At 38.7% G+C, this 18138-nt stretch overlaps 1 long non-coding RNA gene across 1 annotated transcript in view; it reads left to right on the top strand.

Annotated features, from left to right (window-relative positions):
- Window positions 1-17810, top strand: part of LOC142776073 (uncharacterized) — a 41445-nt gene extending 23635 nt beyond the window's left edge. Inside the window, exon 3 of the long non-coding RNA XR_012887283.1 lies at window positions 357-17810. This is a non-coding gene — a long non-coding RNA (uncharacterized LOC142776073). The remainder of the gene's footprint in view (window positions 1-356) is intronic.
- Window positions 17811-18138: the final 328 nt, after the last annotated feature.

The raw sequence follows: 18138 nt of genomic DNA, 5'->3' as shown, positions 1-18138 counted from the left end.
TTTGATGTCCCTCCCAGTCAGATCAGATTTATATACTTGCATTATTCATTGAAATGTGCCATATTTCAAAAATTATTATCTGTCTTCATACATGCTCAATGATGAAATGGAGTTGTACTCGTGTAGTGCCTCTCAGCAAACAGCATCACTGGTTCGTTAAGTAACCAGTTTGAGCCTTGATTTTTTTAGATTTGTAGGTTTTAAAATTTATTTGCCATAGAAAATCAACAAAGAGAAATATATAAATACTTATTGTTAGATAAATCTAACTCTGCAGACTACTTTGAAATGTGGTCTGTGTGGTTGCATGTTATTGAACGAAGTGCCCATAAAAGTCTGTATTCTTTTGCATGCAGCTGCACGCAGGCGAGCTGCTGCTCTTGAAATTCCACACAGCCTTAAAGCCAGTCAAGTGTGTGCTGTAATGTGGAAGTTTTTGACGTTCGACACTACCCTTGTTTTCTTTTTCTCATTGCATGTGGCGTACACAAGTGTTGTGTTGTTTTGTCAAATTTTGTGTAGGTGTTCGGCTGTCAACTCACGCTAAGAACGAGAGGTGTAAAAATTCCCTCTGGTGTACTGGTGGACCTTTGAAGCTAAATATAGTACTCCATGTCATTTTGTAGTGTCCCATACTGCACGTCATTTTTTCGCATAGTCCTCACTAGTGCCTATATCGTTGTCTTAATTTGCCGTAAGTCCTCTTTTTTTCCCCTCTAACTGTAAAAACACAGCATGATTCTGTGGTGTAAGTTTTCGCTGTTGCAGTCTTCAAGTGCTTATCCTGTGATGTGCACATAAAAGAAATGTAAATGTGAAAACTTAATAAAAGGTGGACCACATTAACTCTATATATGTAGTGTGGTGTCGTAAGTTTACTTGTTGACAAAAAAATATTAGAAACGATAGTCTGATTCAGTATTAAGGGGAGATACGAAGCAATATACACAACGTTTTTTCTTTTCCCAAAATTACATATTTTATTGTTTTTATTTGCTTTCACAAGTTTAGTTTCTCTATATTCTTTTCCCAAAATTACATTTTTTATTGTTTTTGTTTGCTTTCACAAGTTTAGTTTCTCTATATTCATGACAGAAAAACTCAAGATTGTAACTAAACTTGAAGCAAGTTAAAATTTTTTTTAAAGAGCACAAGGCGGCTACTAAAAACTAAAAAGAGCTTATTGTTTAGAGTCTCCTGAAAATTGTCACCTGACAGCTTGCCATGGCATTTCACATGAGTAATTCACTAAATCCAAATGCTCAAATTACCCTTGATTGCCGAACTTACATGGTAGAAGATATCATCTCAAACAAACATATCTGTTCCGCATAGATGAGCATTCACTTATACCTTTAAGATGCGTTTTCTCAAGATTCATTTTCGGGCAACTTCTTGAGTTTGGACACATGTTTTTGGTACTTCTGATACCTCAATAAGGTTGAAAATTTTCCCACATATTCCTTAGTATGTTAAGGATGCAAGTATTTTCTTTATAACTTGATATTGCCTGTATAATTATTACTAACCTAAAGTAAGCAAATAGTATGGGCTGAGGATTCTAAGAATTCTCACCTTACAATTTTTATCGACCATCAAAATGTTTTATACACACTTTCTTGATAGTTACTTGCATTCTTCGCTTAATGTGGAGGAATATGAGCCATTATTGGCACGGAACTCTAAAGTTCAGTGGCATAAAAAGTTTGTGCAAAAACGAACTAATACACATTTTAATGGCACAAAATGAAAACTGTGCAACTTACTATAAAACTAATTAGATACTTGAAATCAGCATAAAATAACTTAAATATACAGTAAAAAATTTTATTGGCTTAGGCTACAGATTAATGCAACCTTTTTTTTTTATCACATCTTCCCTTAAGTGGTTAACCACTAACATAATGGTTTATACAATTTCTTCTAGTTAATTTACAATTAAGGTTTTTTTTATATGTGAGCTTAGCATCCGAAAACCACCATATGATTACGAAAGACGCTGTTGTGGAGGACTCTGGAAACTTTAACCACCTGGGGTTCTTTAATGTGCACCCAAATCTGAGCACACGGGCCTACTACATTTCCGCCTCCATTGAAAATGCAGCCTCCACAGCCAAGATTCGATCCTGCGACCTGTGGGTCAGCAGCCGAGTACTTTAGCCACTAGACCACTGTGGAGGGGCAATCAATTTTTCTTTTTTTTGTAAATGCTGAATGCACCTTTTCAACCTCTGTAAATGATACTGTAATAAAGGGACCAAAATAATAAAATTATTGCAAAACGTTACACAGGATGGTGGGCACTTTGAAATAAAGGAAGGAAAGGAGAGGAAAGAGCTGTTTTGCGGTACAGTCAAATCTCATTGTAGCGCACCTCAGATGAACAACTTCTTTGAAAATTCCCTTTTAAAGGACCATTGGTTTAATGAAAAAATATTTCACTACTACAAATTTCAGAATACCGAATGTTTCAGAATAACGTACTATCGATTAGAGTCCCCCTTACACCTGCACAACACTTCAAAGTAATGTATAGCGATTTCAATATGTTACTCATGGCTGCGAAAGTGATTCCCAGCTTCATACCTGCCATTATCATAACACGGTCACAGATGTATACACAGCACACGTAGGCAACTCTTGGGGTTGTGTTGATGATTTTGATGCAAATTTTTAATACCTTTACTTGAACAATTTCTCAGAATAATGATTTTTAGTGGTCTTTGGAGATATGTTGAAACGAGGTTTTGCTGTACCACTGATGGCCAAAGTTTTGTGTGCTACTTTTATTCTTTGATGAGCAGGTATACTACATGTGATATTTGTAAAATTAAACTGCAAATACTCGAGTGTGACTTCTGATTTGCTAGCATCATCAATTATAATAAAGATTTAGCATCACTTTCTTTATATTGTAAACTAGTGCCCTACTGTGGCTGTTGCAACTGACCAAACTTATGATCACATGCACTCAAACTTCAGTGTATTGAAGAGCCCCAAAGCCTCATGTGCAAAAAGGAATGATATGTGGCTGCTGTGATATATCAGCCAGAGTATGATACACTCAGGCCCATGCTTTTCGTCCTGAAATTTATCTATTCTGCCCAGGGGCATAGCCAGAAATTTTTTCTGGGGGGGAGGGGGGGGGGGGGTCACACAGACCTGAAGAAGGGGGGCACAGGCATCAGGTTTTCTCTGTGACGTCACTATCGGTAGTAGTTTAAACAGATGGTGTACATGTATATCAAGTCGTGAGATTCCCCCTCTCCCCATGCTTATGGTTGTGAAGAGAGTAAGTAAAAGTATCCTCTCGCCGCACCATTGAATGGACTAGTCTTTGAAAACGCATTATTGGGATTACCCACTCGATCGAAGAAGACATCGTTAATCGTTAATCTTTGTTAAGCGTAGATGGCGTAGTCCTCATCGGGGCAAAGTGCGTTTGACAGGTCAAGGAGGGTTCCGCTTACTACGAGGAATGAAAGGTATACGCAGCATGTTTTTCTCCATTCGTAATTACATTTTGGTGTTGCTGACTTGGCTGAGCAAATTTCTTCCTGTCGATGTATGTGACATCATGTGTATGGGAATGATTTTTATATTAATCTCCGCATGTCAAGTCGTCCTGTCGCAGTGGTAGCTTTTAGTCAATTTTTTTTTAACTTACTGTGTGCATCCAAGCATGCTTGCAATACGCAATAAGTAACCTTTTTGTAAGATATGCTGCATGTTGGCAACACTATTTTGCACAAGTTAGTTTTCAGACAGACTTTCAGTTACACTGCGACTACTGATATCAATGAAGTACTCCAATCGTAGAGGTCTTTTTGTACAATCTGCAAGCCCAGTGTAGTCATTGATGAGCAATGTTCACTTGGTCTCATTCAAAAGTGCCCATGCGACTGGACTTTACCTAATCACATAAAACTTGGTCGCTGTGAATATGTTCTAAAACACCTAAATACACGGAAGAAACATGGTATGTTCTCGGTTTTTTTTTTCGTAGCTCTCTTCACTCGGTTTCCTGAAACGATAGCGTTGCGGCAAGGTGTCTTCTGTTGTTTGCAAGCGTACAACCAACTTTTCTCTTTATCTGGACAGATTCAGAACTGTACAGATTATTTCATTGCCCAGCATAGTACGTGCATTCATGTTTCTAGTACTTACACCAGCGTGAACAGGAGCAGCCTCGAACCACGCAAAATCTTCAGTGATCGGTTCACCAGTCACTAGTGATGAAGGAATGAACCTCGTACTTGCTCAGAGCATAGTGCACATTGCCCCGCTGCGGTGGTCTAGTGGCTAAGGTACTCGGCTGCTGACCTGCAGGTCATGGGATCGAATTCCGGCTGCGGCGGCTGCATTTCCGATGGAGGCGGAAATGTTGTAGGCCCATGTGCTCAGATTTGGGTGCACGTTAAAGAACCCCAGGTGGTCGAAATTTCCGGAGCCCTCCACTATGGCGTCTCTCATAATCATATGGTGGTTTTAGGATGAAACCCCACATATCAATCAATCAATCAGAGAATAGTGCACCATAATCCCTTTCTCAGAACGGTTGAACCCCGGCAAGAACTGCTAGCGCATGCGACACAAGTTTACTTTCGCTCTACTGTGCACCGTCCATGCCTATTGGTTTGTTTTGGGCATTCTGATGCGATTCGCTGGAATTTCACTACTGTCATCACCTCCTTCGTGTTCATTAACGTTTGTGGTATTTCATCACAACGGGACAGAAACTACCATGCTTCCGTATGGGCACAATCACAAACGTGAGACATCTCGCACAAAGAGTAAGATTCTGGGTGAGCGCTACCTTACCGGCACCTGAAGGGAAAAGCAGAAGAAATTTATACCCGCAAATCTTTCCGCCAGGCGAGAAACCAGTGCTAATGTTTTAAGGCGGATTTATCAGCCGACATGTATCGTCACTAAACTTCTCGTTTCTCGCATTCATGGTCACTACTTGTGGGTTCCTAGCAATGCGAAGTCACCCCCTTTAAATACACCGCCTACACGTATTGCTTGGTAGTTCATGTCCTGGGTCGACCAGCACCCTTTTATAAGACTCGATGGTCGCGCCAAAATGCTGTACGGTATAACTCTTGATGATTATTTTCCGAAAAGCGACACTGCTGCCAGTGCACACTTGACAACTGGCAAAAATAAGAATGCCACTTGTCACAGACAGGCAGCTTCATCGAAGTAACGTGCTAGTGGCTGGCGTGGAAGAGCACTTCAGGCTTTCAGTATTTTGGCCTTTTCTGGACTATTTAATAGACCACTTCAATAACCGCTTTAATAGGCACCGGCACACCTTGAAGACGCTTTTTCCGCTTCTGCCACAGAACATTCTCGAATCTGCCACTCTTCCCACTCCCGAGAAGTTTACTGGCGTATATACTCGTACATTATCTCAACTTCAGCATTGCAAGAGGATTTCGCAGTATAAACTGCGAAACAGAAGCAAGAGAAGTGAGAAACGCTGAGCATGTCTGCGATGCAAGCGGTTGCCAATTGCCCAGACGTATTCTTCCCAAGTGTGCACCATCTTCTAAATCAAATCAAATCAAATCAAACCATTTTATTTTCCCAGAAAGAAACAGGTTCTGGAGAGGTTCACTGGCTAAAAGCTGTTTATGGACAGCTTGACGAGGCCAGGGAACCCTATACAAGGCAGGTGGGACAATGTCAAAGATGTGTATAACAATAAAGACCATAAGCTAACATTATAATACCAAATACGATGTAATAAAGACATATATATACATTCCTACGAAACATCCTGATACCAGCATAGCACAGAAGATTACATGGACACGAGCAAAAAGAAAAAAAAACTAAGAAAAAAAACAAAAGAAAAATCCAGCAATCATAACACGATTATTGCCAAAAAATAAAATAATAAAAATAAATAAATGATGAAAATATCAGGGAAGATATATACAAATTTGCTCCTTGTGTATGTGCTGCATCATACAATGTACATCACGTGTCAGGCAAACAAATTTATACAGACAGAATTATATCAAATAACCTATTCGGTACAGCATGGATGCACACACTGAAAGAAAAATGAAATTGTCCTATTGTACAGACAGCACATTTTACAACGTGAAAAATTTAGCCTATATTTACAAAAAGGATCATAGTTATTTTAATGAGAAACTGTTTACGTGACTGTATTTATTGAGAATCATTGGTAAATTGTATTACAATGTTTGAGATTTGTAATTATTGTGAAACCTCGGAACAATCCAAACATTACTGCTTCTTGTTCCAAACAAAACATTTTTTGCAGTTAGACATGCGGTATTTTTAATGAATTGTTTAAACAAAATAGAAGAGAAATAGCAGGATCGCAGAATGCGAAAGATATACATATATTCCACTTTAATAATACCGTAGTCCTGACACAGAAGTTGTGTTGATGACAAATAATCTAAATTAGTGACATGTATAATAATTTTTTTCTGCATGGTCTGAAGTTTCATTATGTTAGTTTTTGTCGTGGTTGCCCACACCAAACTGCAGTAGTTTATGTGCAAAAGAAAAAGAGCATGGTATATTTGCAGTTTCACCTTTGCGGGTAAGATATATCTAAAACGAGCTAGCATATCAACTACACTAGAGGCTTTTTTGCTGATGTCAACGACGTGTTGGTTCCAGCTGAGGTTTGATGAAATCGTGACGCCAAAAATTTTATGTGTAAAGATTTCGGCAACTCTGCGGATGAGCACAGCTGAAGCAGAACGCCTTTTTTTATCGCTGAGACGCCTAAAGCGGTACTTGAGAGGTACAACAACACATAAAAGATTGTTTGGCATCGCTCTCTGAACATCCACAGTGAATTACAAGTCCGTCTGGAAGACATTTTCCTTGTTCTTTAACGAGAACGTAGTCGGCTTCAGCTGAATGTGTGTGTAACATGAATCATAGGTGCCAGCTTAATCAAGGATGAAAGTTACCTGAAGTTATTCTTGGATTGAGGTGTTCTGAACAACAGTAAAAACATGGTTGTTAATGATCAATTGATGGGGTTTAACGTCTGATGGGCGACTTCAGTACCAAGTTACGGAAAAACCAGTCTCAGGACCAGGCATCAGGTTATCATGGCAACGGTACTCGAAATGGCAGAGGGGAGCTACTAGTAGTAGACTTCGCAAAATGCAATCATTTACAGATCTTGAATACCTTCTACCGAAAGTGAGGGAACCGTAAGTGGACAAGGAGGAGCCTAATGGCGAAAGTAAGAACGAAGTAGACTTTACACTAATTCCACACCCAGGCCTCGTGCAGGATGTGGGACTGCTTGGCAAGGTACGATGCAGAGACCATAGAATGGTACGATCTCGAATTTGCCTTGACTTGAAGAAGGAACGACAGAAACTGATATGCAAGAAGCCAATAAATGAGCTAGCACTGTGAGGGGAAGTACAGGAATTCAGAGTCTCACTTCAGAACAGGTACTCGGCTTTTATTGAGGAAACCAACCTTAGCATTGAGGCAATGAATGATAATCTGACGAGTATCATTACAGAGTGTGCAGTGGAAGTTGGAGGTATGATACTTAGACAGGACACTGGCAAACTGTCCCAAAAACGAAGAACCTCAATAAAAGGCGTCAAAGCATGAAAGCCTCAAATACAACACACTAAATAAAATCGGCAGATCTTTCGAAGTTGATTAATAAGTGTAAGGTATCCGATGTAAGAAGGCATAACATGGAAAACAAAAATTGAACACGCTCTGAAGAACGGAGGAAGCGTCGAAGCAGTGAAAAGAAAACTTGGGCTAGGCAAAAACCAGATGCGTGTACTAAGCAACAAGGATGGCAAAGTAGCTACCAATACGGATAGGATCGTTAAAATAGCAAAGGAGTTTTACAGAGATCTGTACAGTAGCCGGGACAACCACGACCTTTAATATAAAAACTAGCAGTAACCCCAATGGCGTCCCACCAGTAATTATAGAAGTCAGAAAAGCCTAGGAGGGAATGCAAAGAGGCAAAGCTGCTGGTGAGGATCAGATAACATCAGATCTGCCAAAAGACAGAGGACAGATTGTGTTAAAGAAACGAGCCACACTGTTTACTAAGTGTCTCCTGGCGGGAAGAGTACCAGAATTCTGAAGAATGCTAACATCATCTTAATACATAAGAAAGGAGATGACAGGGACTTGAAGAATTACAGGCCGATCAGCTTGCTCTCTGCCGTATACAAGCTATTTACAAATTACAAAGGTAACAGAATTATGACAACATCGTAATTCAATCAATCAAAGGAACAAGCAGGATTTCAGACAGGCTATACTCAACAATCGACCACATTCATACTATCAATCAGGTAATAGAGAAATGCTCAGAATACAGTCAACCACTATACATAACTTTCGTTGATTACGAGAAAGCATTTGATTCAGTAGAAATATCAGCAGTCATGCGGAAATTGCAGAATAAAGGTGTCGGCGAAGCATATATAAACATCCTGAAAAAATTCTACAGGGGACCAACTGCGACCATAGTGCTCTATAGAGAAAGCGACAGAATACCAATCAAGAATGGTGTAAGGCATGGTGATACCATTTCCGCACTGCTAGTACTGCATGCTTACAGGAGGTTTTCAGAGGCCGAGAATGGGAAGAGTTAGGGATAAGAGTTAATGCAGAGTAGCTTAGTAACCTGTGCTTCGCCAATGGCATCGCATTGCTGAGTTACTCAAGGGACGCATTACAACTCATGATCACAAAGTTAGACAAGGAGAGCCGAAAGATTGGTCTTAATAATAATCTGCAGAAAACGAAAGTAATGTACAACAACCTTGGAAGAGAACAGAACTTCAAGATAGGTAATAGTGCACCTAAAGTTGTATAAGACTACGTCTACTTAGGACAGGTAATAAACGTTGAGCCATACCACGAGATTGAGGTAACTATAGAAGAATAGGAATCGGGTGGAGCACACTTGGCTAGCACATAACAGCTGCATCTTTTCGGTACTTAGCTCTGAAACAAAAACCTGGAGACTTACAAAGAGGGTTCAGCTTAAATTGAGGACGACACAGCGAACGATGGAAAGAAAATGATAGGTGTAACCTTAAGAGACAAGAAAAGAGCAGAGTGGATCTGGGAGTGAACCGGGGTTAAGGATGTTATAGTTGAAATTAAGAAGAGGAAACGCACGTGGGCCGGGCATGTAGCGTATTGGCAGGATAACCGCTGGCCATTAAAATGCAAGCAGGTAAGGGGGACAAAGTTGGGTGGGCAGATGAGAATAAAAAGTTTGCGGGTATAAAGGGGGAGCAGCAAGCACAGGACCGAATTGACTGGTGGAACATGGGAGAGGCCTTTCTCCTGCAGTGGATAAAGTCAGGCTAATGATGATGATGATGAACATCCAAAAACCACGATATGACTATGAGAGATGCTATAGTTATGTGCTCTAGAAATCTTACCACATTGCCTCTTTAACATGCACCTGAATCAAAGTGCATGGGCCTCAGGCATTTTCGCCTACATCGAAAATAGGACAGGGATTCGATCCTGCTACATGCGGGTCAGCAATAGAGCACCATAACCACTAGACCACCCTGGCGGGTAGTAAAAAGACGGTTTTGGTAAAGTCAGTATGCGCCACTTTTCTTCCAGCTGTAAGGACGCAAGCTCATCTGTATAAGATACATTGCCGAAAATCTGACCGCATGACAGAGTGATTCCGTTCTCTGCCGTTGCCTACTCCCTGCTTTTCAGTGACACCTTTCACTTGCAGACGTGGTTAGCGGATACAAAAGGTGTGAACGACAATGGAACAACATAAATTTGCATCTGACAACTCTAGCAAATTTCAGTTAACATATGGGGCATATAATGTGACATGCAATGCGCAGGATAATCTTTGTGTCAATTGGAAAAGATAATCAACAGCATTCCAATATGTAATGTGTTTGTTTGCGATGGGAGACATTGCTTGCACAAAGTTTTTTTCATTTATTGTAAAAAATTATGGTTACTACGTATATTGCTCGTAATTATACGTGATAACACGCCCACCCATGTTTCTTTATCTTGTGCATTTCTTGTTGTGCGTGGTGTCGCTAGTTGCAGAAATCGCTCCGTGTGCCCTTCTAGTCATGTCAATGTAAAAAAACGAACAAATGAAGCGAATAAATATATATAATTTGTCATATATTTTTTCAGCTTTATGTTCCTTATTCTTGCGATGTTTGCCATAGTGCTGAACAATAAAACTTGTGCTCACTAAAGATCCCCACACTGCATTTCCCATTACGCTGCTTTAGGTTTATGACCAGTGTTTTCTGCCGTATACATACCAAAAATATAACTGAACAAAAATGATTTGTTGTACCACCAGAACAGTCAACATACATAAGCCCTGATTATTATTGTGTTGTATGCTGGTGAGAATATGGTGTGATCATAAAGTTTCTCGTGGGTAAGATTACGTCACTGTGCATATAGGGAGGATCAGATAGATGCTGAAAAAGGGCACGGGAATAATTTGGTGTGCTTGAGGGCCTCCTCAGCATGCAGCACTGTGACGATCGTAAAAAATGATTGCTGCTTCTTCCTGCATGAATTGAGGGCAATCTTGTTTGTGAGATGTAAAAAAGGTGTGAGCCTCTTTACTGCCCCTTCAAAGGTAGACTTTTGTTGCATGCTACACTTTTAAAGCTATACTTTTGTGACAGGTATGACATTTGTTGCATGGAAGACATAGCAGATCTAAGCTTGTCTACTAATTGAGCAGAGAGATGTTTCTATGACCAGTACAGTCACCACTTGTATTCACAACCTAAACCTTGCATGTTATGTGCTGGGAGAAGACACAAGAACTGAACAACAGAGGTGCACAAACACATTAGATGCACTTTTACATTTACAAATTGCAATTGTGTGTTAAACAGTTATCCTATTAAGAGTACTGAAGATGACAGAATAACTGCACTGCTAAATGCATACAGTGGTGCTTGTGATTACCTTACTTGCGTAGCCTCCATTGGGTTGCATGCTCTGTATAGAAGAAAGTATGAAAAATACAATTGTTGTGTGACTACATCTGCTATAAGTGCAATGAAAGCATATAGGGCATTATTAGTAGTTTTTTTTATATTTTAAGCTTAGTAATTATGATAGTGGAAATGAATTTAGTAATTAAGAAACAACTCGCTTCTGGTGTCCGCGAACCTTTGGCTTAATTTGTTGCCGTTTTTGTCCACTTTCGGTAATTTCCCCTGATGTCATTTGTACTACAATTAAAAGCCACAAATAATGCTTCTATGCTTTTCTTGTGGCTTCATTAGATTGCACGTCACAAACAACTATGCCATTCAATTGATTCCCTCTTTCATGTTTACTTGTTATTTGTCACTTGCAAAGGTATCAAGCTTTTTTTTTTGGAGAATGTGATATGCTGAAAAAGCTGATATTTAGCAATTATTTCTTTGTATTTAGATACGAATATCTTGGTGTGCTTTGGATATTCTCTAGGAAATGTGTCCTATCTTGAGTTAAGAATATGTATACTTGATTTTTTAAATTGACTTTTTGCTTTGGGTATGGTGTTTTTATAACTTCACTGCCAGTATGATGCATATTGAATGTGTGAGGTTTTGAAATTTCAACTGTTCACAGTGTATTAGATATTGAAGGAGCCTGGACGCCTTTCAAGTGAACTACCATCCATTTTACGTACAGGCCTCTTCTGTTTTTCCGTAGAAAATGGATCAAATAAAGTTAAACATGATATGAAGAAAGTAGCCAATTAACAAATGATGGTAAGCTCTCCAGTGGTTGTGGGAAAGATTTCCTTTGACAGGGAAATAATTGGTTCAGTCATGCAAATGTATAAAGGTGTTTGGTGTTTTTGTCTGCAAGTCAATCATGCCTGTGATGGTGAAAACTAAAAAAAAAAAGAAAAAGCTTGGTGATAATAAGTGAAAGGATTCTCTGCCACTGTATTGGAGATATTTTTTAAAAACACTGTAAATTGTCTTTTTGCATCCAATGCCTATTTTTTTTATGTCCTGATCTTTTTATGTACACAAAGCATCAAGACATACCTTTTCCTGAAGCACTTCCTTGTCTTGCCTTTTCCTTTGAACACCACATTTGTCTTTCACACAGTTTGGTGCACACACAAGATATGCGCTAGAATATCATCAAGATCTGTAAAGTGCTCTGTATGTGTAGAAAATAACTATGTAATAGTTTTTAGAATGCTCTTTCTTATCATTACCTGAAATGCTTCAAGTAAGGGTCTTGTGCAGAATTATCATAAAATCTTTTGGTATGATCTCTACATGCCTCGAAGGCTATTATCCTAGTGGTAATGGTTGACTCAGATTGCCATGTGAAACTCTACTCTCCCTAATGAAAAATTGCAGAGAACCAAATAGGGGGATTGGGCAATATGAGTGGTTTTCATTGTCGCCAGGAAAACTATTCCAATCTGTTGAAAGATCCTGCAAAAGATGGTGGCTGGTGTGCTGAAAGAGGGTCGGCCAATCTAAGACTGCTGAGATAGAATGATAAATGAGGCAAGAAATTTAACTGGAAGAGAAGCTTCTGGTTTTCTACCCTGCACAAAGGGGAAGAAAGAAGGGAAACGAATGACTGGAATAAGTGCACAATATGAAAGAAAAAGGCCTCTGCCACGCACAAAAGATCAACGATGTCTTGGTTGACTTCTAGTGTGGCTACTATTTAGAGTGGCATGGTAACTAGAAGGATAATGGGCTGGTGTGATGGCAGAAACTCAATGTGCTGTCTGATAAAAAAAAAGTTGAGGCAGAATCAATCCACTTCGTGATGTGATAAAAATTCTGTAAGGTTAGGTGTGTTTTCATGGTGGTAACTCTTGATGGAGAGGATTGATCACAGAGCAATGAATAAATGTTATGGTTTAGAACATAATATACAGTATCTGTGAGATTATTTTGGTGAGAATACCAGACTGGACATGTGTATACCATTTTAGGTCATATTGAAGTTTGATACACCATAGTCTCGTTGAGGAAAGGGCTAAATGAAGATTTCAAAACTACTATATGTGTGTAAAGACCATGTAGGATGAGAAAAGTTATTGCCTAAATATGTATTTCTAAGGGCCTGTGTTGATGGTTTGAGTCATGGGTGATTACTCTGATACAGAGTAAGAATTATGCTGATGAAAAAGAAGTAATGATGTTCTCTCAGCATTTAATGACATGGGCCATGTATTGCACTAGTTTAATGCTGAGTGAAAGTCTCGCTGAAGGGCATTAACATCAGTGAGGGTATTGATTAATAAATTATGCAGTAATTGGCAAAAACATAAATATTCTGAAGAACACAAATTGGTGAATCAGTACTCTTTGTTAAATGTAAATTATGGCCAAGAACTGCCCTGCTGTACAACTGATACAATGGGACATTTTGAAAAAGAATGGTTATAGACATGCATGAATAGTCTGTTTTGCCCCCGACTCTGCTATTATATTTGTCTTAGCAATATTATTGTTGTAATATCTAAGATGCTTCATTTGGATTAAGGCGAATTGTTGCGTGGACCACCTGTACATTGTTTTACTAGTCCACAACATACATGTTTTAGTGTGCACATTTGTATTTCATTGTTTTACTTTCACATAATGTAGCATCTATGGAAAAGCATTTTGCTTTGAAAATACTTTTTAATCCTGTTAACGCTCAACACTGATTGAGACAGGAGGAGGAATAAGGATGCGAGAACTGTTTCAAAGTGCAGTGCACCATTTTTTCTCAAGTGTTTAATACGATCCAACCCATTTGTAATGATTCCAGTTATGACGAATTCACAGTTACTATGAGCAAAGTAAGTACAGCAGTAACATTTTTCATGACGTGCATGCCAGAATGTCTCACAATCGGTTATTATGGCATTGGGATGCTTTATTTTAGAGCAAATGTGTAAGTATATGTTTGCCTTTGATTAACGTGCCACTATCTTGATGTTTAGCATGCTCCTCAGCAGTGACAATGCCGTTTTTGCCATGGAGTGCTATATTGAATTAACAGTCATTAGATATGGGCATTATTTGTACATTCATGAGTTCTTCTTACTAACATGGTCTTGAGTGCATGTTGTTTGCAATTGAGCACTTAGCCACTGACATCCCACTATGGCAGGGGTCTCACCTCAGCCACCAGGTTGCAGTCACGCAATGGACAGTTTGCAATCATCTGCAAGTCGGCTTTCTTGTAAGGCTTGTTTTCCAATGAAAAACTCTCGTTCACAGACTTCTTTTCTCGCTCAATGTGCAGCGATGGCACGCGAGTACAACAAAATGTCACCTCTCCGAATTCCAGCGATGGTACACAAGCACGCGAGTACAACACAATACGCAAGAAAAGCAGTCTGTGAACGGGAGTTTTTGGTTGGAAAACAAACATCACAGGAAAGCCGCCTTGCAGATGATTGCAAACTGACCATTTAGTCCTCCTGCAAGGGCCAGTACGGGAAAGAAGTTAAAAGCGAGGGTCGAGGAGGGGGGGAGTGTAGGTTTTACAAATTGTCAGCAAGCATTACCATTTGAAAGAAAACCTTTCCCATAACCCTTATAGGGGTCATTTCGGAAAAAGATTCAGTGCACAGGATTTCAACAACATGACAATACCGATTGCCAAATTGACCAATATCTGGGTGTCGATTCTCAAATATAGTTTTCGTTTCTCAGTTATGTTTCAATACATGGTTCGAAAAAATCCAGTAATATGCCTTGTGCTAGCTGTGCAAGACACATACGAGGCCAATAAATTAGAATTATCACAAAGCCCGTAATTATTGAGAGGTGGTATGAACAGCTTTCCACCACATTTTGTACTCCAGCGGTCCTCACGAACTGAAATGCAGTAGCAAAGCTTTTTGCATAATGACTCGTATACAGAATCGCTCGACATAAATGCGTAATTTCTCTGTGAGTGTAGCCACTAAAGGTAATCTTGGCTTTGACATAAGCAGGTTACAATTACGCCGATATGACATGAACTGAAGGTGGTGGAAATAAAGCATGTACATTACTTTAGCCATAAATGGTTAGTTTAAATTTGTGAGCAATGTACACTTCATCTTTGTATGTACTATACTGAAATTTTATAATGCATTACCATGAACTTGCATGGACTAAGTTTGTTTGTGTGTAAAAGTTAATATAGTTAAGGGTGTGCGAATGTATTAAAAAATTTTGAATTTAGTAACGCACTGTTCAGGTCAGTTTTTAATCAAATAATCACTATTGGTAAATAAAAAAATTTTAATAGTCTACAAATGTTTTAAAGTGTCAAATGTGCACAAATGAATGCATATATCTTACAATACCATGATCAATTTTATCTCTGTGGAAACAGTAGCATAGCCATCAAAGAGAATGCTTAATCAGTAGTGCATTAGTCTATGTTGCTCAAGGAGCCAGGCTTGGCACTTGTTACTTTGTTCACACTGCTATATTTGTGCTTTTTTTCTGTGCCAAGACTACGAATACTGGGATGTGAGCATTATTTTACATTAATTTTAAAAACTGGTGCTATATTTTTGAAGAAGTATTCTATTTAATTCACCTCTAACCTATTTTATTTGGTCTCTGAATTCGCCATTTACACATACTCAATCGTAAGTTACCAGTGAAGTATAATATCATGTGTTAGGTTTTAGGCATTACAAGGACCGAGCATAAAATATAACGAAGGTTAACCGTACCTTTTGTCAGCCTTTCGCGGTTCTGATGATAAAACAATAGTCATGTGACAATTAACACAGAATTCTACTAGTCAGTTTAGGAAGTCACTTAGGATCAGTTGTTTCCGTGGATCCTGCTCCTAAAAACTTACTTCTACTCTGCAGAGTTATGTTCTCTTCAGTCCAAGAACATTTTCGACAAGTACTGTTGCTTACAAAACCATGCTCGAGGCTCGAGCTCACCTGATGAACCAGTACACACAAAGGCAAAAAAGAGAGGTGAACCAAGGAGTAACGAGAAAGCGAGGAGATAGTGTCTGTGAGCAAGAAAGGGCAGTGATTCTGTGCAAGTGGCTTACTACAAAAGAAGCATCTCTGAAAGGCATCCTCCTTAGGGATGAAAAAGTATTTTTATGCTCGCAACACTTAGGGGCCATATATACTGTCGTTAATTCAAACTCAAAGGGACATCTTAATTTGGTTTTAATTATCAAGAAGTGTTAGTTATGAGAAGTTCTCAGATATGACTCTGGGTCAGGAGACACCACATATTATAATTAGGCATTGATTTTATCATATTTAAAAATTTTTGAAGCGGTTTTCAACTCTAACTGCACACAATGAACAAAAAGCAAAGGTGTAAGGTCCACAAGTTTATTGGCCATTTACTGCTGATCAGAGCTTTTAAACAAATCGTGAATTGCCAACTGCTTCCTTGCTATATGTGCCTTCAACACAAAGCTCTCTATACCATTTGAGAAGCATCACAGCTTACTATGCGTGTGCTTCGTTTCAAACATTTGTTTACTAGCAAAGCCTTTCTCTTTGAAGGCCTGGGGGGCTTATTTTTTTATTTTTAGACTGTTAGGAACATAAACATGCAAATTGTTAAATAGTAAAGAGAAAGCAGCAGATATGTTTTGTTATAGAAGTGCAAAAAGTATGAATTAACCGAATGATGGCGTTTGAATTAAAAGGCTTTTAAAGTAAATACATTGAAAAAATAGACGACCAACCAAAAAAATTATTTTTGTTTCAATTAATTGAGAGTATAAATTATCAGAGTTTGAATTATTGCCAGTCCACCGTAGTATATTTTTTTTTAGTCTTTGCTTTGACAATAGTGTTTTATAAGTAATACTAGGCAGTAAACAATTACGACATACTAATCTTTATATGCCATGCTATTCATGAGATGGCTGTTTCAAGCAGAAAAAAACTTTTTCTAATAACCGATGCAAAATGTTTATATATATTGTGGCAGCTCTCATACATTAAAACCTTGGAAATTGCCTGAAGTAGTACTTTCGACAACATTGGTGTCACATTTTTGTGGTTGGTACTGCTGTTACTGAAGTTGGTTGAATGAAAAGAGTGCAGGCTGTGATAGCCAATTACCAGAATGATGGAAGATATGTAAAGTCACAAGTTGTGAGCTGTATACATTGCTGAAGCTTGCATGCATTAGCACTTTTAATAGTAATTCATAGGAAAGGGACAGAGATTCAAGCTGTCTGGCTCGTCAGGGTAAAGCAGCAAAAATGGTTGTGAGGTGAAAGAACCTGCTTGTTGGTGTTATTAAATAATTGTCTCGTAATATTGTGGGGCCTCTGCAATCCCTCAGTGATAAGTGTAGCCAGGCAAATGTGCTATGCAAACTGGTCTCTTGCCAAGTTTAAGAAAATTAGTCTTTATTGCAAATGTTTGCAATAGTAGTAATCCATTTAAAGTGTGTGTGTTAATATGAGAATAGCAGCACATGTTCATTCAAGAGGAGTAAATTAATGTCATTACTAGTGGGAAATTTTAAATACCCAGTGTGTTAAAGAGTTTTGCTGCTTTTCTTTTAATTTACTTTATATAATTATGGTTTTTATATGCTATATAGATCAGTTCGTTCTGAAACAAAAACTTCTATGCTTGTGTTTGAGTTTCGTACCGGATATTGCTGAGCAGTTTTGCACTTACAGGGGCCACAATATTGTTTAGCAGAGTGCCAAGCATTGTAGGAGGAAAGGTTTTTGCGAATGTTTCTGTCTCTATGTTAACATTGCATTATTGTCTGTTTTGTGGTTACCAGCAATAAAGTGCAAGAAATTGGTGGGTTTTTTTCTTGGCTTGGTACTTTATCTATACATGTGGTTAAGGTTAAAGCAGCCCTCGCAAGATGAACCTTGCAAGCATCGATAGACCAGCGCAAACAATTATGTTGCTTTAACTATAGTGAACATTCTAAAACCAGTGCTGGAATATTGTGGCAGTGTGGCTAAAAGTTGTTCTCTGTGAATTTCTTGGCTGTAATTTTTGACAGCCATTTTCCAACATCACAAAAAGGGTCTAATAAACAGATTGTACGAAATATGTATATTTGCACTACCTGACAACCCTGGCAAAATGTTGATGTTCTCAAGTTGCTAAAAATATCTTAA

Source organism: Rhipicephalus microplus, chromosome X (assembly GCF_043290135.1).
Source record: "Rhipicephalus microplus isolate Deutch F79 chromosome X, USDA_Rmic, whole genome shotgun sequence".
NCBI lineage: Eukaryota > Metazoa > Arthropoda > Arachnida > Ixodida > Ixodidae > Rhipicephalus > Rhipicephalus microplus.
Note: the sequence above shows the minus strand (reverse complement) of the source record. Positions and strands in the feature narration are given on the sequence as shown.